This window comes from Gracilinanus agilis, chromosome 2, assembly GCF_016433145.1.
Source record: "Gracilinanus agilis isolate LMUSP501 chromosome 2, AgileGrace, whole genome shotgun sequence".
NCBI lineage: Eukaryota > Metazoa > Chordata > Mammalia > Didelphimorphia > Didelphidae > Gracilinanus > Gracilinanus agilis.
In genome coordinates this window covers 316,753,202-316,768,225 of record NC_058131.1, presented here as the reverse complement: position 1 = coordinate 316,768,225, position 15,024 = coordinate 316,753,202, and the positions used below count along the sequence as shown (strand labels likewise).

At 38.7% G+C, this 15,024-nt stretch overlaps 1 pseudogene; it reads left to right on the top strand.

Moving 5' to 3' along the window:
- Positions 1-7,944: 7,944 nt before the first annotated feature.
- LOC123233688 lies at positions 7,945-9,598 on the top strand (annotated as a pseudogene).
- Positions 9,599-15,024: the final 5,426 nt, after the last annotated feature.

Genomic DNA, 15,024 nt, shown 5'->3' with positions numbered 1-15,024 from the left:
ATGAGAAGAAGGCTGGGCTGGAGGGCAGCCTCTGTTACTTACTGACTGGGTGCTTTAGGACAAGTCCTTTCTCTTTTGAGGTTGCTGGACAAGTCTCTGGAAAGCAGAGATTGTAACAGAGGGAGTAAAAGCTCCTATTTGTGTATACATACCCTTCTTTTCATCTGATCCTCACTCTAGTCTGCTTAGGGTAGAAAGCGCATATATTATTATTCCCATTTTATAAAGGAAGAAAGTGAGGTGCTATAATGAAGAAATGACTTGCTCTAAGTCAAGACAGTTTAGAGGCAGTTAGGATGGATAGAGTGTTAGGCTTGGAACCAAGAAGACCCAAGTTCAAATCTGTAGGCTTTTAACAAATGCTTATTCCTTCCTTAACCAGGTCACACTGGTAGTTAGTGAAGGAGGTTGAATTTGAACCTAGGTCTCCTGACTACAGGTCCAGCATTTTTGAAACTGTAACTCACTGTATAGACTTGGAAAATATCAAGATTGGAAGGATCGTCAGGATCATCAATCCATTCCTCCTCATTTTGCAGATGGTGAAATTAAGAAATATAAAAATGAGGAATACAGAGAAGACAGGAAGACTCATATTAACTGACGCAAAATGAATGACTCAAAACTAGGGAAAAATATGCATACTATATATAATGTGTGCACACACATATGTAATAAATATAAACATATACATATAATGCCTACAATCAAATCAAATGTATGCACTAAGCATACAACAATATACATGGAAAGAACAAAAAACTCAAAACTAAACACTGTGTAAATATAATGACCAAAGTTGACCCAGAAGAACAGAAGAAAAATTGTAAGCCCTCTGTTCTGTGTTGAGGTGTGGGCTATTGGTGTAGAACTTGGCACATGCTGCCAGATTTCATTGCTATGTTGGTTAATTTTGCAGAACTACATTTACTAGCTGTGTGACCCTGGGCAAGTCACTTAACTCTGTTTATCTCAGTCTCATCATCTATAAAATGAGCTGGAGAAGGAAGGGCAAACCATTCTAGGATTTGCCAAGGAAACCTCAAATGGGGTCACAAAGAGTTGGACACAACTGAAATGACTGAATGACAACTTTTTTCTTACTCTTTTTGTAGATCTTTGTTATATGGATTGGCTTTCTAGAAGAAGGAATTATGTTTGGAAATGAAGGTGATTTAAAAAGAAAAAAATCAGTTTTAAAAAGGGGATGGCAAATGAAACAGGTCTAGAGAAAGGAAAATATATATGCCAGCTCACCCACAGAGTTAGTAGCAGAGCTGGACCAGAACTTATTTCTTTTGGCACTTAGTTCTATGTTCTTGAATAAGGCTGCTTAGAGATGGCTCAAACTGCCTGATATCTAAGTATATGTTGTCCTTTAGGTCTACTATATTGTTTGTCTATTGTTGGGTTATTTAGGATACCATGTTGTAGAAGAATATTGGTAGTGGAATGACCAGATCTGGTTTTGAAGGCTGGCACCAACATTTACTAACTTTCTGATCCTGGGCAAGTCATTTTGCTATCTTCCCCTATAGAATAATAATAAAAACACTAATACTAATTTTTCACAGTGCTTTAAAATGTATAAAGTGAAAACCTTCGAGCCTCATAGCCCTGTTAGTTTTATCCCATATTCTGGGTATCATTCCCATCAGATGAGGAAACTGAGACTCAGAGAATTGAAACGGCTCACTCATAGCTACATGACTAGAAAGTATCAGAGGTGGAATTGAAATCCTGGTCTTTTTGACTCCAGGTTTCCATCCATTAATATTTGTATTAATTCTACCTGCTTCATAGCTGTCTGATTGGAGACTCTCTGGCACCTCCAGTTTCAAGAGCCTTTCCCTCTTAGATCACACATTCTATCCAGTTTCTATAGATTTTGCATGGACCTAATTATTTATATTTTGTCTCTCCCATTAGAGTTATGGATTCCTTATGAGGTTTTTGCCTTTCTTTTTATTCCTAGTGTTTAACACAGTGGTTGGTAGGCAGTAGGAGCTTAATAAATGCTAGTTGGTTGGCTGTTGATGTCTCTCTTTCTTCCAATATTTTAAACATTTCATGGAATCATAAGAGAAGGCTGAAAGTATAAATGACATGCCTATCAAATTTGCAGCTTAAGTGGAAATGCATAACTAATAAGTTGGATGATGAACAGGGTTCAAAAATAATTGTTCCGGGCTAGGAGAGTCTTGCAAATCTAAAGATGAAATCTAGTTGGAATGAGTAAGACTGGTGCAGTGGAAAGGACAGCTACGTAGTACAGTGGATAGAACTCTAGACCTGGAATCAGGAGTACCTGGGTTCAGATCTGGCTTCAGACACTTCCTAACTGTGTGATCCTGGACAAGTCACTTAACTCCAACTGCCTATTCCTTGCTGCTCTTCTACCTCAGAACTAATATTTAATATTGATTCTAAGACAGGAGGGTTTAAAAAAACCACAAACTACTGTGGTGGAAAAAGAATGAAAGTTGGATTCAAATTCCAATTCTATCACTTCACTACTTGTATGATCTTGAGCAGGCCAATTAAACACTCAAGGTCTGTTTTATTTTTTTTTTAAGCATACTTACATGTTTTAAATTTTTCTTATTTTACTTTGCTTGTGCTTTCTTTTGCAACATGTCTAATATGGAACTATGGATGATGTGACCTCACAGGTATAATCTAGATCAAAAACGCTTTCTTCAGGAGGGAAAAAGGGAATTTTGAACTCAAAAGTTTTATTTTTTTCCATTGGCCTTTTAAATTTTTATTATATACTTAGTAACCACCACTACTACCAAAAAAAATTTGCTAAATAGATACATAAAAAATAATTTGCAAAACCACAAACTCTCCACAGTTTACAATTTGTTTAAAATATGTAAATTATATATGTATACTAATATGAACATATACTTTTGAGTTCTCTTTGAATTTGTTTTACTTGGATACTCTTTTCTATCTTATTATCTAAAAAATTCGAAGCTTCTCTAGCAATGAAAATATTAGGTCTGTTTTTTCATGTTCCTGTCAACATATAATTTAATCAATTTGACCTGTCTGGTTCTCAATCAACATATATTGCCAGGACCATATTTATTTGTTAGGAAAGAACCATAAAGACCATTGCTAGATTAGTCCTTAGGCAGCAGAGACACTCTATTGCCAGGACCATATTCTTTTTCAGAACAAATATTTCCAGCTGGTCGTACTCAATGGAATTTTTTGTTCCAGTGTCACAACCCCTTCAAGGATGTAGGACTACATCCATAGTATGATGAGTGTTGAAGTAAGACTTTTGCAGAATATTTATGTTCTCTAAGTCATTGTTGTCCTACCAGAAACTATGTTTGGATTATGTGTATGCTCAGGCTTAGATCTGCTACTAACCATATGCAGGTGTATATGAGGTCTCCAGACATCTATCACATTTGACTTATCTAAGGTTCTATTCATCTCCTTACTGCCTCATTTATTTTTTGGTTAGATTTATCTAGTTCTGAGAGGGGAAAATTAAAGTGCTGCTTTTATTGTTTTGTTATCTAATTCTATCTGTACCTCATTTAGTTTTTCCTTTAAAAATCTGGGTGCTGGGGCAGCTGGGTAGCTCAGTGGAGTGAGAGTCAGGCCTAGAGACAGGAGGTCCTAGGTTCAAACCCGGCCTCAGCCACTTCCCAGCTGTGTGACCCTGGGCAAGTCACTTGACCCCCATTGCCCACCCTTACCAGTCTTCCACCTATGAGACAATACACTGAAGTACAAGGGTTTAAAAAAAAATCTGGGTGCTACAACACTTGGTACATACAGGTCTAATATTGATAATGCGTTATTATCCATAGTACCCCACTTCCTTCCTTCCTTTATAACTATTTTAGTCCCAACTCTCTCTGATATTATGACTGATACTCTTGCCTTCTCTGGATCAGCTGAGGCATAGTATATTCTCTTCCAGGCCCTCACCTTCACTCTATGTTTCTCTCTCATTCTTAATGTGTTTTTTTGTAGATAACATGTGGTCAGGTCCTGTTTTTTTTTTTTTATCCTTTCTGCTATTCATTTTCTTTCCATGGGCAAATTCATCTCATTATACTCAAAGATATAATTACTAGTTGTGCATTTCCTTCTACTCCATTCCTTCTTGCTATTTGTTCCACTCTTCCTTTCTTTCTGTTGTATCCCTCCTCAGATGTCCAATTTCCTTTGCCCAATACATCTTCTATTATATCCTTTTCCCCAAACCCTCCCTTATCCTTTCCCCTTGCCCTACTAGTTCCAAATTGGCCCACTTTTCCAAAAGTCACTCCCATATTCCTTCCTCCTTACCACTTAATATTTCTGTCCACAAAAATTCTTCCCAAAATTCCTTCCTTACCCCTCGACTGTGCCTTCCTACTTCTTAATTCCCTTATCTTGTCAATTACTCACCCCCCCCCCATTTCTTGATATGTACTCCCCTCTAGGTATCTTTTTCCATTCCTTTTCTTATCCCCTTGTCCTCCTTTCTCTTAACCCACCTATCCTTCTTGTATTCCTTCAGACCCTCAAGCAAACTCTAAGTCCATCCCTTATTCCTTCCCCCTTCTTTCCTGTTTCTCTGTACACCAAGAAAATTTTTTTATCTTTCTAATTATGTATATTGTTCTCTCTTTATCCTAAGTCTGTTAAGAGCTGAATTCTAGTTCTCCCATCTCTCCACCCCTCATCTCCTTCTCTGTGGAAGTTCCTCCACTCATTCCTCTTCCATATGAGATAGCCATTCCACCCTGCCTCCTCCTGGTCTGATATTTCACTATCATTTTGGTTCATTCTATGATACTTTCTTGACCTCAAGTCTTCCATTCATATGTGTCCTTTCAAAATACATATGTGATGATTCTATTTCTAGGGGCCATTGATGATATTTTCCCATACTGGAATCAAATAATTTGACTTTTTGAGTTGTTTGTGATTAGTCTTTTATTACCTTTGTGTGTTTTTTATAGAATGCATTTTATTCTGAGTTTTGGGGTTTTCCCCAGAGTAATTGAAACCCCTTTAATTCATTAAATATCCATTTTCCCTCTTTTATAATTATGCTCATCTTTCCTGGATATATAATTCTTGGTTGTAATCCCAGTTCTTTTGCTCTGTGAAATACTGTGTTCTACATCCTACATTCTTTTAATGTTTTGGCTGTTAAGTCTTAGGCTTGCTTACTCACATTGATGAGATGACCTCATTCCTCATGTCATCCTCATTCCTCTCCAAAGTACACTCTGTAGCTCTGAAATTCACACATTTGATGTATGCTCTGTCCCCAAAGCTTCTCCAATTATGATTGGATGACTACTCTTGGAATTTCCATTTAAAGAAAGTACACAGGTCAGCCATGTCTCTTTCCTTTTCAGGCTGTATTCTGAACTTCCTCTATCATGTCCCCTGGGCTGGGGACATTTATCTCCTGAACTCTCTTGCTTTTCAGCTTTCTTTTAGTCTCCATTTACAATGTAAGGTCCTTCATGTCAGGGACTGTCTTTTTTTCTGTTAGTATTTGTATAGCCAACACTTAGTACAGTAATATAGTGATTAATAAATGTTTTTGGCTCACTAAATAAGGTCCCTTCCAGCTCTAAATCTATGACCCACTGAACCAAGATTTCACATTTGGTGAATATTGGGCACGCAGGTTATTGAAGAAGAAACAAAATTTAGATAAGACATAGTCCTTGCCCTCTTCAAGCTTTATTCCGGTCTTCTAGGAGGCTATGACACATATATAAATAATTGTGCTTCAGTACAAAGGTCTATAATTCCATCCTATCTCTGTGGACATTCAGTTTTCTCATTTGTAAGTTGGGAATAATAATGCACCATCTTCCTCATGGGGCTATTGTGAAGGAAAAACCTTAAAAAGTGCTAAAGGAAGGGCTATAGAAATGGGAGTTGCAATAGCACAATACCCTGGGAGAATCTTGGTTCTACCTGAAAGCTAGACTTCAACTTGTCCTCTGTCAGCTACATTGGCCCTCAACTCCGCTCATAAAAGAATGGTTGGTCTATGTTGCTGATTGATAGATGCTTTCTTGAGCCCTGTTTATAGTCAAATCTCAGCTTCCCATTACAAACAATCCTGACCAGAGCCCTCATTAATGTAATTCAAATATTTATTAAGTGATGACTATATGCCAGGCACTATATGGGACACTGGGTGGTGGGAGACAAAAATGATGTGCTCCAAACCTCAAAAAAGCTTCCCATTTCATAGGCTGGGATGGTGGGGAGAAATAATATATAGTTAAATGCAAAATATATAGCAAGTAGAAAGTTATCTAGTGAAAGGCAAGAAGAGTTCTAGCAACTAGCACTAGAATTCTAGAAATTGAAACTGGAAGGCACTCTAAAGGTCACTGAATATATCAACCAGATCAGGGGTCCCCTCTACAAAATCCCCAACAAGTGGGAATCAAGCCTTTGTTTGAAAATCTCTATTGAGGAGGGATTTATAGCTTCTTGACTCAGCCGCCCCATCGTTGGACAACACTAATCATTAGAAAGTTTTTTCTTCATATTGAACAAAGGATGAAAGTTTAAGAGATGTTGGTTTTGGTTCTCTATAAGGAAATCCCTCTTTCAGATTCTTGTGGGAGATAATGCGTTTACTTTCACTGGAGATGTTTTAGCAGAAGATAAACGACACTCTGCAAGGAAATATCTTGATGAAGGTGTTAGACCAAGAGAGCTCTGTACCACTGGATTCCACTGTATTTCAGGATTATAGATCTAGAGCTGGAAGGGATCTCAAATCTAAATCATCCAATCCCTTCATTTTATAAATGAAGAACTGAGGCCAATGGAGGTGAAGTGACTTGCCCAAGGTCATGTAGGCAATAAATGTCAGAGGTGAAATTCAAATCCAGGTTCATTGACTTCAGTTCAGTGTTCTTTCTATTTTTAATGCTTTTTCTCAGACTCATAACATGACTGAGTTAGATCATCTAGCCCAAACTCAACTTGGTACATGAATTCTACATATAGCATTCCTGTTCATCATAGGATGCTCTTGCCTAATCGCAGAATCAGAATGTTACAAATGGAAAGGCCCTTAGAGAAGAGAATGCTGGAGATAGGCCATAGAGTGTTGGAATTAGAAGAAATCTTAGAACACAGAGCATGAAAAGATAAAATCATAGCATACTAGAGGTAGTGATGGAAATGGACCTTAAGACACAGAATCATAGACTATCAGACAAGAACTTAGAACATAGACTGTTGGAATATAGAATGTTCTTCCCCTCCCCTCCCCTCTTCTCTCCATTTGGTGTTCTCCTCCACCCTCCCCTCTCCTCCTTTCCTCTCACTTCTTCTTCCAGTTCTCCCCTCCTCCCTTCTTCTGTCCTCTCTTCTCCTGTCCTTTCCTGTCCAATCCTCTCCTCTTCTCTCCCCTCTTCTTCTCTTCTTTCCTTTCCTCTGTTTTCTCTTTTTCACCTCTCATGTGAGAGTTGGAAGGAACATTAGAACATAGAATGTGATAAGATGATAGATAATAGCATCATAGATCATAAAATCACAGTATGTTAAAACTAGTAGGGAACTTTGGACACAAAGTCCTAGAATGCTGTAGTTAGAAGAGACTTTGAGGATCCTTTGATCTTAGTTTATAGATGAGGAAATTGTATTCAAAACAGGAGAAGTAAATTTCTCAACATCAGAAAACTAATTTGTGACAGAAGTTGGGTTCATAATCCTGGTTTCTTGATGCCTACTAGTTCATATGTTTTCTCTACTCCTATACATCATGACTCTACTTGATGATTTCCATGCCTTTTGAAGTTCTGCTGGTCCTCTGTCCTGGACCCCCCAGTTCTATAGCTGAGATCGAACAAAACCTTAAATGTGAAATACACAGCTTAACCCAGCCTTGCACACAAGAGCTGAAAGATACCAGCCCACCTCATCCATGGATAAATAATGGCTTTTTTCCCCACGAAGCTTCTTGGGCTGGTGGATATTGGTAAATGTCTTTTTGGAAACACAAAAGACTCAGAAAATGGTAAATTCTGGACTTGCTTATGCCCTCATCACCGCTTTAGCTCCCTCCCACCCACAGAGGGGCTCCCTGGCTCCAGGGCTCAAAGCTCAGCAGCAGATGAAACTGTCACATTAGCCATTTCACCGAATTGTTTCTGCCGAATGGAAGAGCCTCTCCTTGCAAATCAAATACATTCTGGGGAGGGAAAAGTAAAAATCAATGCCCGGTGGAAAGTTCCCCCTGGAAAACTAATTTGTTCTCATGAAAAGTTCCTTTATGATAACAGGATGTGGCAACTCCTACAGGAAGGAGAGATGGTGTCTGCCACTGACTGCAGGTCTAGCTTGGAGGAAAGCCAGAGAATTGGGGGCGGGGGCGTAAAAGTCAGGAAATCACAGGACATTCAAGAAAGGGAACACCTGTTTAGGGTAATGGCCAAACTGAACAGACTCCCTCTGAAATCACCTCCAACTCTGCGATGATGGATAGACAATTCTGAGATATTTCTACCTTCCTATTTGAATAACTGAGGAAAAGAAAGTGTTTTCATGACAAAGGATGTGCTCATGGAAATATGTTTGTCTAGTAATTGGGAGAGATTGAAGAAGGCAGGGACTGGGGAAAGGATGGGAGAGAAGACTAGGGAAGAAGAGGAAGATTATAGAATTTGAATTGGCAGGGACCTAAGACATCATCTAGAACAGAGGTGTCAAACACACTCCTAAGTATATCTTGAACCAGATTAAAATGTTAATTGGAAAACATTTAATAATACAAAAACAGAAAATGTTAATTTGTGGGTTTCTAAGTCAATATGTGGTCTACATATATAGTTTAGTGGTCGTTATGCCATTGATCTAGACTCTTTTTATAGATGAAAGAATTCAGAACCCAAGGGATGAAAAGATCCCCAAAACTGTACAGGTCATAAAGAACAGAGCCAGGACTAGAACCCAGGGCCTCAGACTTTAAATCCATTGCTCCTTTCCAGGGAATCACACTGATTTTTTTTAAGGCTTATTTTTATTTTTTTGACCTTTTTTAGGGTCTTCATCTTGGAAAGTTTCTGACCCCTGCCTCACTGAAGAGACCATATTGACCCCCAACCTCTGCTCCGTCCACACTAGATTACCTGGGGTGAGGCCATTTCGGAGCCATCTTTCCAGCTCCCTTCTGCCGAAGCCATTGTAGACAGAAGCCAGACTCCAGCTCCGGGGACAGGCCGACCAGGCCTGGCTACGTATCCCCATGGAGCTCCCGAAGACCTTCTTTGTACTCTCTGCGTTGTTGATGTCCTCTGTGGATGCTCAGGACATGACTCAGAAGGGGCTGCAGCCCTGGCTATTGGGTTTGACAGTTGTTGTGGGTTTCCTTTTAATCGTCTTCATTCTGATGCAGATAAGACGGTTATGGTATACCCAGAAGCGGAGCAATGAGGAAGAGGAGTTTGGAGACACCCAATCAACCGAGAGCCCCAGTGAGAACTTTCAAATGAAGAATGCCCAAGAGTCATCCAAGGAAGAGGAAGGCCACACCAATAAAGCCCTGGAACCAGATGAAAAACCCGCTGGCAGCAGCGATGCTGCTTCCTAGTGAGGGAGGCATGCCCACCGTGGAGCTCGGATTTTTTCATGCTTGTCTCCCAAACTCCACCTCCAGACTCTGGGGCCCCTTACACCCACGCCAGGCCCAAGGAATGATTCAAGCTGCAATAAAAGAGTCCTGTCAAACCTAAATCCTATGTGTCCTCCTTCCTCATGGGGAAATATGGAGGAACCTCCTCTCCTCTACCCCTTGCAAATTACTTTGCAAATAAAGTTTTTTTATGGAAAGGTCTCCCCACCCCCAAAAGAGACCCCCCCCACCAAAACCACTGTAAGAGCAATAATCGCTCACATTCATATAGAGCACTTTAAGATTTAGAGAGTATTTTGCATATATTATCTCATTTGATAGAACAGCCCTGGGAAGTGCTATTATCCCTTATGCTCTTATAAATATATGTTATTATTATCCCTTTAGAATTATTTTATAAATGAAGAAACTAAGGCTTAACAGATGTTTAAATGACTTGTAGGAGATTTCTCAGTATTGAGTGTCTGGGGCAGGATTTGAACTCAGGTCTAATAATAAAATGCTTTCTCCACTGAATTTCCTAGTTGCTCTGGAGAGATCTGGTGCCACGAGAAAAGAGGGAAGCTCTGGCAGTGTTGGTTGTTATCATTTGTTTATTCGTTTTTTACTCTCCGTCGGCACCAAAGAGATGAAGTCAAAACTAGGCAGATTTACTTTATTCTAGCCTGAAAATTTGAGGGACTCTGTGGCTGTGTTATAGAGTCTCCCATCCAAGCAACACCTTCCCTATTTACATACCTGCTTCTCCACGAATTCTACAGTCCAGCCGGAGCCCTTCTTGTTGTGTGTCACACACAATACTCCATTTTCCATTCCAAACTTTTGGCCAGGCTATCTGTCCCACGTGCCTCAGATGCATTCCCTTCTCATTTCTACTTCTTAAAATTTCTCATTTCCTTCAAAACTCAGCTCCAAACGAGGCCTTTCCTGATCCCTCCTGCTGGCAATGCCATCCTCTGAAAAACTGCATTGTGTTTATTTTGTATATACGTGTGTATGTTGTGCACATGTCATCTCTGTATGATTTTCCAATGGAATAGGGAGGGAGGATGTTAGAACATTGAATACTGAGTCTGAAAATCTTAGAACATAAAATGTTTGAATGGGAAGGGACCCTAGAACATAAAATGTTAGAGCAGGGAGGGACTTGAGAACATAAAATGTTACAATATAGCCTATAGAAGGAAGAGCTTTAGAGCAAAAAAATAAAATAAACCTCAGAAAATAAAATGTTCAAAGTGGAAGGGAAGAGAATGGAGACTGGAGTTTGTGCACAATGACTACAATTATGTAAACAGAAGAAAAAACTAGGAAATTGATCACTGAGTAATTTGAATGAGAAAATTCTGCCCTAGAGAAGAGCTAAGAACATCCATGTCCCTTCTCTTCCTACCGTAAGATTAAAATTAATATCCAGTAACTCTAAGTATTATATTTTATAATATTTATTAATAATCACTAGAAGTAGAAGAAATAAAAAGACAAAAATAAAGCCTGAGTGAAGAGAAGTTTTCCTGATGGGGATAGCAGGAGAGGAGCGAAGAGGGGGTGGGCTTACAGAAACTCTATCTACAAACTGTAAGGATGTAACATGAGGACGAAAGTGGGATTCTGGGAAACAGAGTCCTGGGGTACAAAATTCTAATTACACACTACTGAGGTGAGGGATAAGGGGTGTAGAACGTTGCATACAATACTAGACACAATAGATAGGTTGACTGGATTTGCTGAACTGCCTTTTTAACTTTCCTTTTATGCCTTTTTAAAAAATAGCCCTTATTCTCTGTCCTAGAATCAATAATATGTATTGGTTCCAAGGCAGAAGAGCAGTAAGGACTAGGCAATGGGAGTTAAGGGACTTGCCCAGGGTCACACAGCTAGGAAGTATCTAAGGCTAGATTTGAACCCAAGACCTCCCATTTCTAGACTGGTGCTTTATCCATTAAGCCACCAAGCTACCCCTATATCATTGTTTAAAAAGGGTAGATATTTCTCTTTTTTTGGTCAATTTTCTTTTTCTTTTAATCCATTTAATTAATTAATTAATTCAGAGTATTTTTCCATGGTTACATGATTCATGTTCTTTCCCTCCCTTCCTCCAAAAGGGTAGATATTTCAATGGGTAGGAGAAAAGAAAAGATTTAACTGGAAATTTTGGTTCAGTCATTTCAGTAATGTATGACCCTTTGTGAGTCATTTAGGTTTTTTTTTTTTTTGGCAAAGATACTAAAATGATTTGCTATTTCTTTCTCCAGCTCATTTTACAGATGAGGAAACCAAGGCAAATGATATTAAGTGACTTCTCCAGGGTCACACAGCTAATAACTGAGGCTGTATTTGAACTCAGGTTTTTTTGACTCCAGGCTAGTCATTCTATTCGCTGTGCCTGGAAATTAGAGTGATAGAAAAATCAAAGTTGTTGCTAAAAATAAGATTTTCTTTTAAAGAAAGGAAGCGTAAAGAGCTTAAAATCTAACAGAGGAAGATAGTGGATAGGGGAGTGATGGCTAGGGAGGATCATCCAGGCAGTGAGAGGACCCAGCTGATACCTGGATATAGGAGGGAAGACACTAGCCTAAGTCACACAACTTGGTCATTTCCCTGTCTGAAGGTCAAATTCTATTCCTGTGGTAACAGCTTGATGGTTCTGTGCTAGATTTTAGTCCCATACAGATCTCCCCTTTTTTAGTACTGGTGATGGAGCTTTGCCATGAGCTTGGCCCTCCTTAGAGTCAGTGGTCATGACACTAAGGAAACCTGAACCATCCTGCCCCATATCCATTGTCACATCTAGGAAATCCAGGCAGAGATGCATCATGGGTTACAGGCTTCAGGACATTTTTATCAATAATTCTTGTCAATACTTTCTAAATGTCTCTAATATTTGCTCTTTTTCTCTCCATTATTCCTCTAGTCTGGGAAGACAGATTTTACCCAGGGGGCAAAACTGGGGGGCAGGGGAAATAGGTTACAATTAGAGGGAGCCATATTGTGTCTCAGAAGATCTTCCTATTTTCTGCTTCCTTCCCTTTCCCATCTATAGGTCTTCGTTCACACTATCCCTTATATCCTAACTCTCTTGGTCCAACTTCTTCCTTTTGTCTAAATCCCAGCTCAGGTGGGTGTAGTCAGAGAAAGCTTCCAGGGTGGGGTGGGGGTAGTAGATCTTAAGCTGGTTTGTCTTTGGGAATCAAATGAGGTGGCACATTCTGATCTCACCTCTGATATGTACTGCTTATGTGACTCTAAACAAATCACTGAACCTCTCAGGGCTGCTTCCCCTCACCCCACAAATCTATTAGACTATAAGTTGAAAAGCTAAAAAGAAAGAAAAGAGGAGAGATAGGAAGGCAGGAATAGAAAGCAAGAAAAAAAGGAAGAAACAGAAAGAGGAGGGAGGAAAGAAAAAGAGGGAGGGAGGAAAGAAGGAAAGAAGAAAAGAATGAAGGAAGGAAAGAAAAAGAAAGAAGGGAGGGAGGGAGAAAGAAAAGAAAGAGAAAGAGGGAAGAAAGGAAGATGAACAAAACAGGAGCTACTTGAAGGTTTTTGAGCAGAGAAATGATGTGGTCACATGAATGCATTAAGAAGATTACATTAGCATTGTTTAAAGGATTAATTGGTAGCAGAGAACTCTATCATGTACCTTTTACAATTATGACTAGGGGGAAGGGTTCTTAATCAAACAGGAGATAGAGTTGATCACAAAAAGTAAAACAGATAATTTTGATTAGGCGAAACTGAAATCTTTTTTATGTGAACAAAATCAGTGCAACTGTGATAACAAGGAAAATTGTCAACTGGGGAAAAAAAATCTTTGCATCTAATATTTCTGATAATGGCTTGCTGTCCAGGATATTCAGAGAATTTCATTATCTCACATATATAATACCAACAGCCATTCCTCAATAAATTGTCAAATTATTTAAAGAACTCTCAAAAGAATTGAAAAATATTAACAGCCTTATGATAATTATTCCAATTCAACAATAATAAGAGAATGGACATCAAAACAACTCTAATATTTCTTCTCATATCCAGCAAATTGGAAAAGATGATAAAAGGTAGAAATAGTCAATGTTGTAGGGACTATTTAAAGTCAGGTACATTAACTCTGTTGGTAAAACTATAATTTGGTCCAACTATTCTGGAAAGCAAAAAGGAATTATATTAAGAAAGTAGCTAAGATGTTAATATCTTTCCCCACAGAAATCACCCTGGCAGGCATGTTTCCCTCAAGAAGGATAAATACAGAGGAAAAGATCCGTGTGGCCCTAGACAACTCACTTAATTTCATTTGCCTCAGTTTCCTCCTCTGTCAAATGAGCTAGAGAAGGAAATGGAAAACTATTCCAATAGTTTTGCCAAAAAAAATCCCTAAAGAGGTCATGAATATGGGACAGAATTGAAAACTACTAAACAATCATGCTAACTCTGTTGATGAAACTAAAATTTGGTTCAACCATTCTAGAAAGCAATATACTAAGAAAGTAGCCAAGACATTATTATCTTTTCCCCCCAAAATGCCACTGCTAAACATGTTACCCCTAAGGAGGATGCAGAGAAAAGTGCCCAGTATATATACACCAAAATATTCTTAGCAGCCCTCTCTGTGGTAGCAAAGAATTAGAAACCTGATTGTCGATTGGAGAATGACTAAACAAACCATGTGCATAAATATCATTGAATATTATTGCACCTAAGAAAAAGCTAGCAAAGAAGAGTGGGAGGAGTTATATGAATTAATGAAAGGTGAAGTAAGCAGAATCAGGAAAACATATACATGAATAAAAAATAAATGGAAAGAAAAAAACAAAAAACGCTAACACTATATACTATGTGATAATAAAGATTAAGGTTGGCACTGAAAAAGAACTGAGAAAACAAAAACTAAGGAGCATTATGGTATGGTGGTTAGGGCCTTGGAGCAGGAGTCTAAAAAAATTGGGTTCAAATTTTTAACTCAGATACATACTAGCTTTGTGTCCCAAGATAAATCACTTAACTCTAATTCTTTTTTTTTTTTTAACCCTAACTTTCTGTCTTATATTCAAAACTGGGTATTGGTTCTAAGACAGAAGAGTGGTAAGGGCTAGGCAGTAGGGGTTAAGTGACTTGTCCAGGGTCACACAGCTAGGAAGTGTTTGAGGTCACATTTGAACCCAGGACCTCCAACCTCTAGGCCTGGCTCTCAATCAGCTGAACCACGCAGGTGCGCCATTAATTCTGATAATTTTTTACTTCCTTAACTGTAAAAGTGGGGATTAGACTTGATCACCTCTAATGCTTCTGTGCCATCTTTTAAGAGAAATCTTTATTTGTCTTTCTTCCTTCTTTCTCTTTCTTTTTCTCTTTCTTTCTTCCTCTCTCTCTTTCTTTCTCTTTCT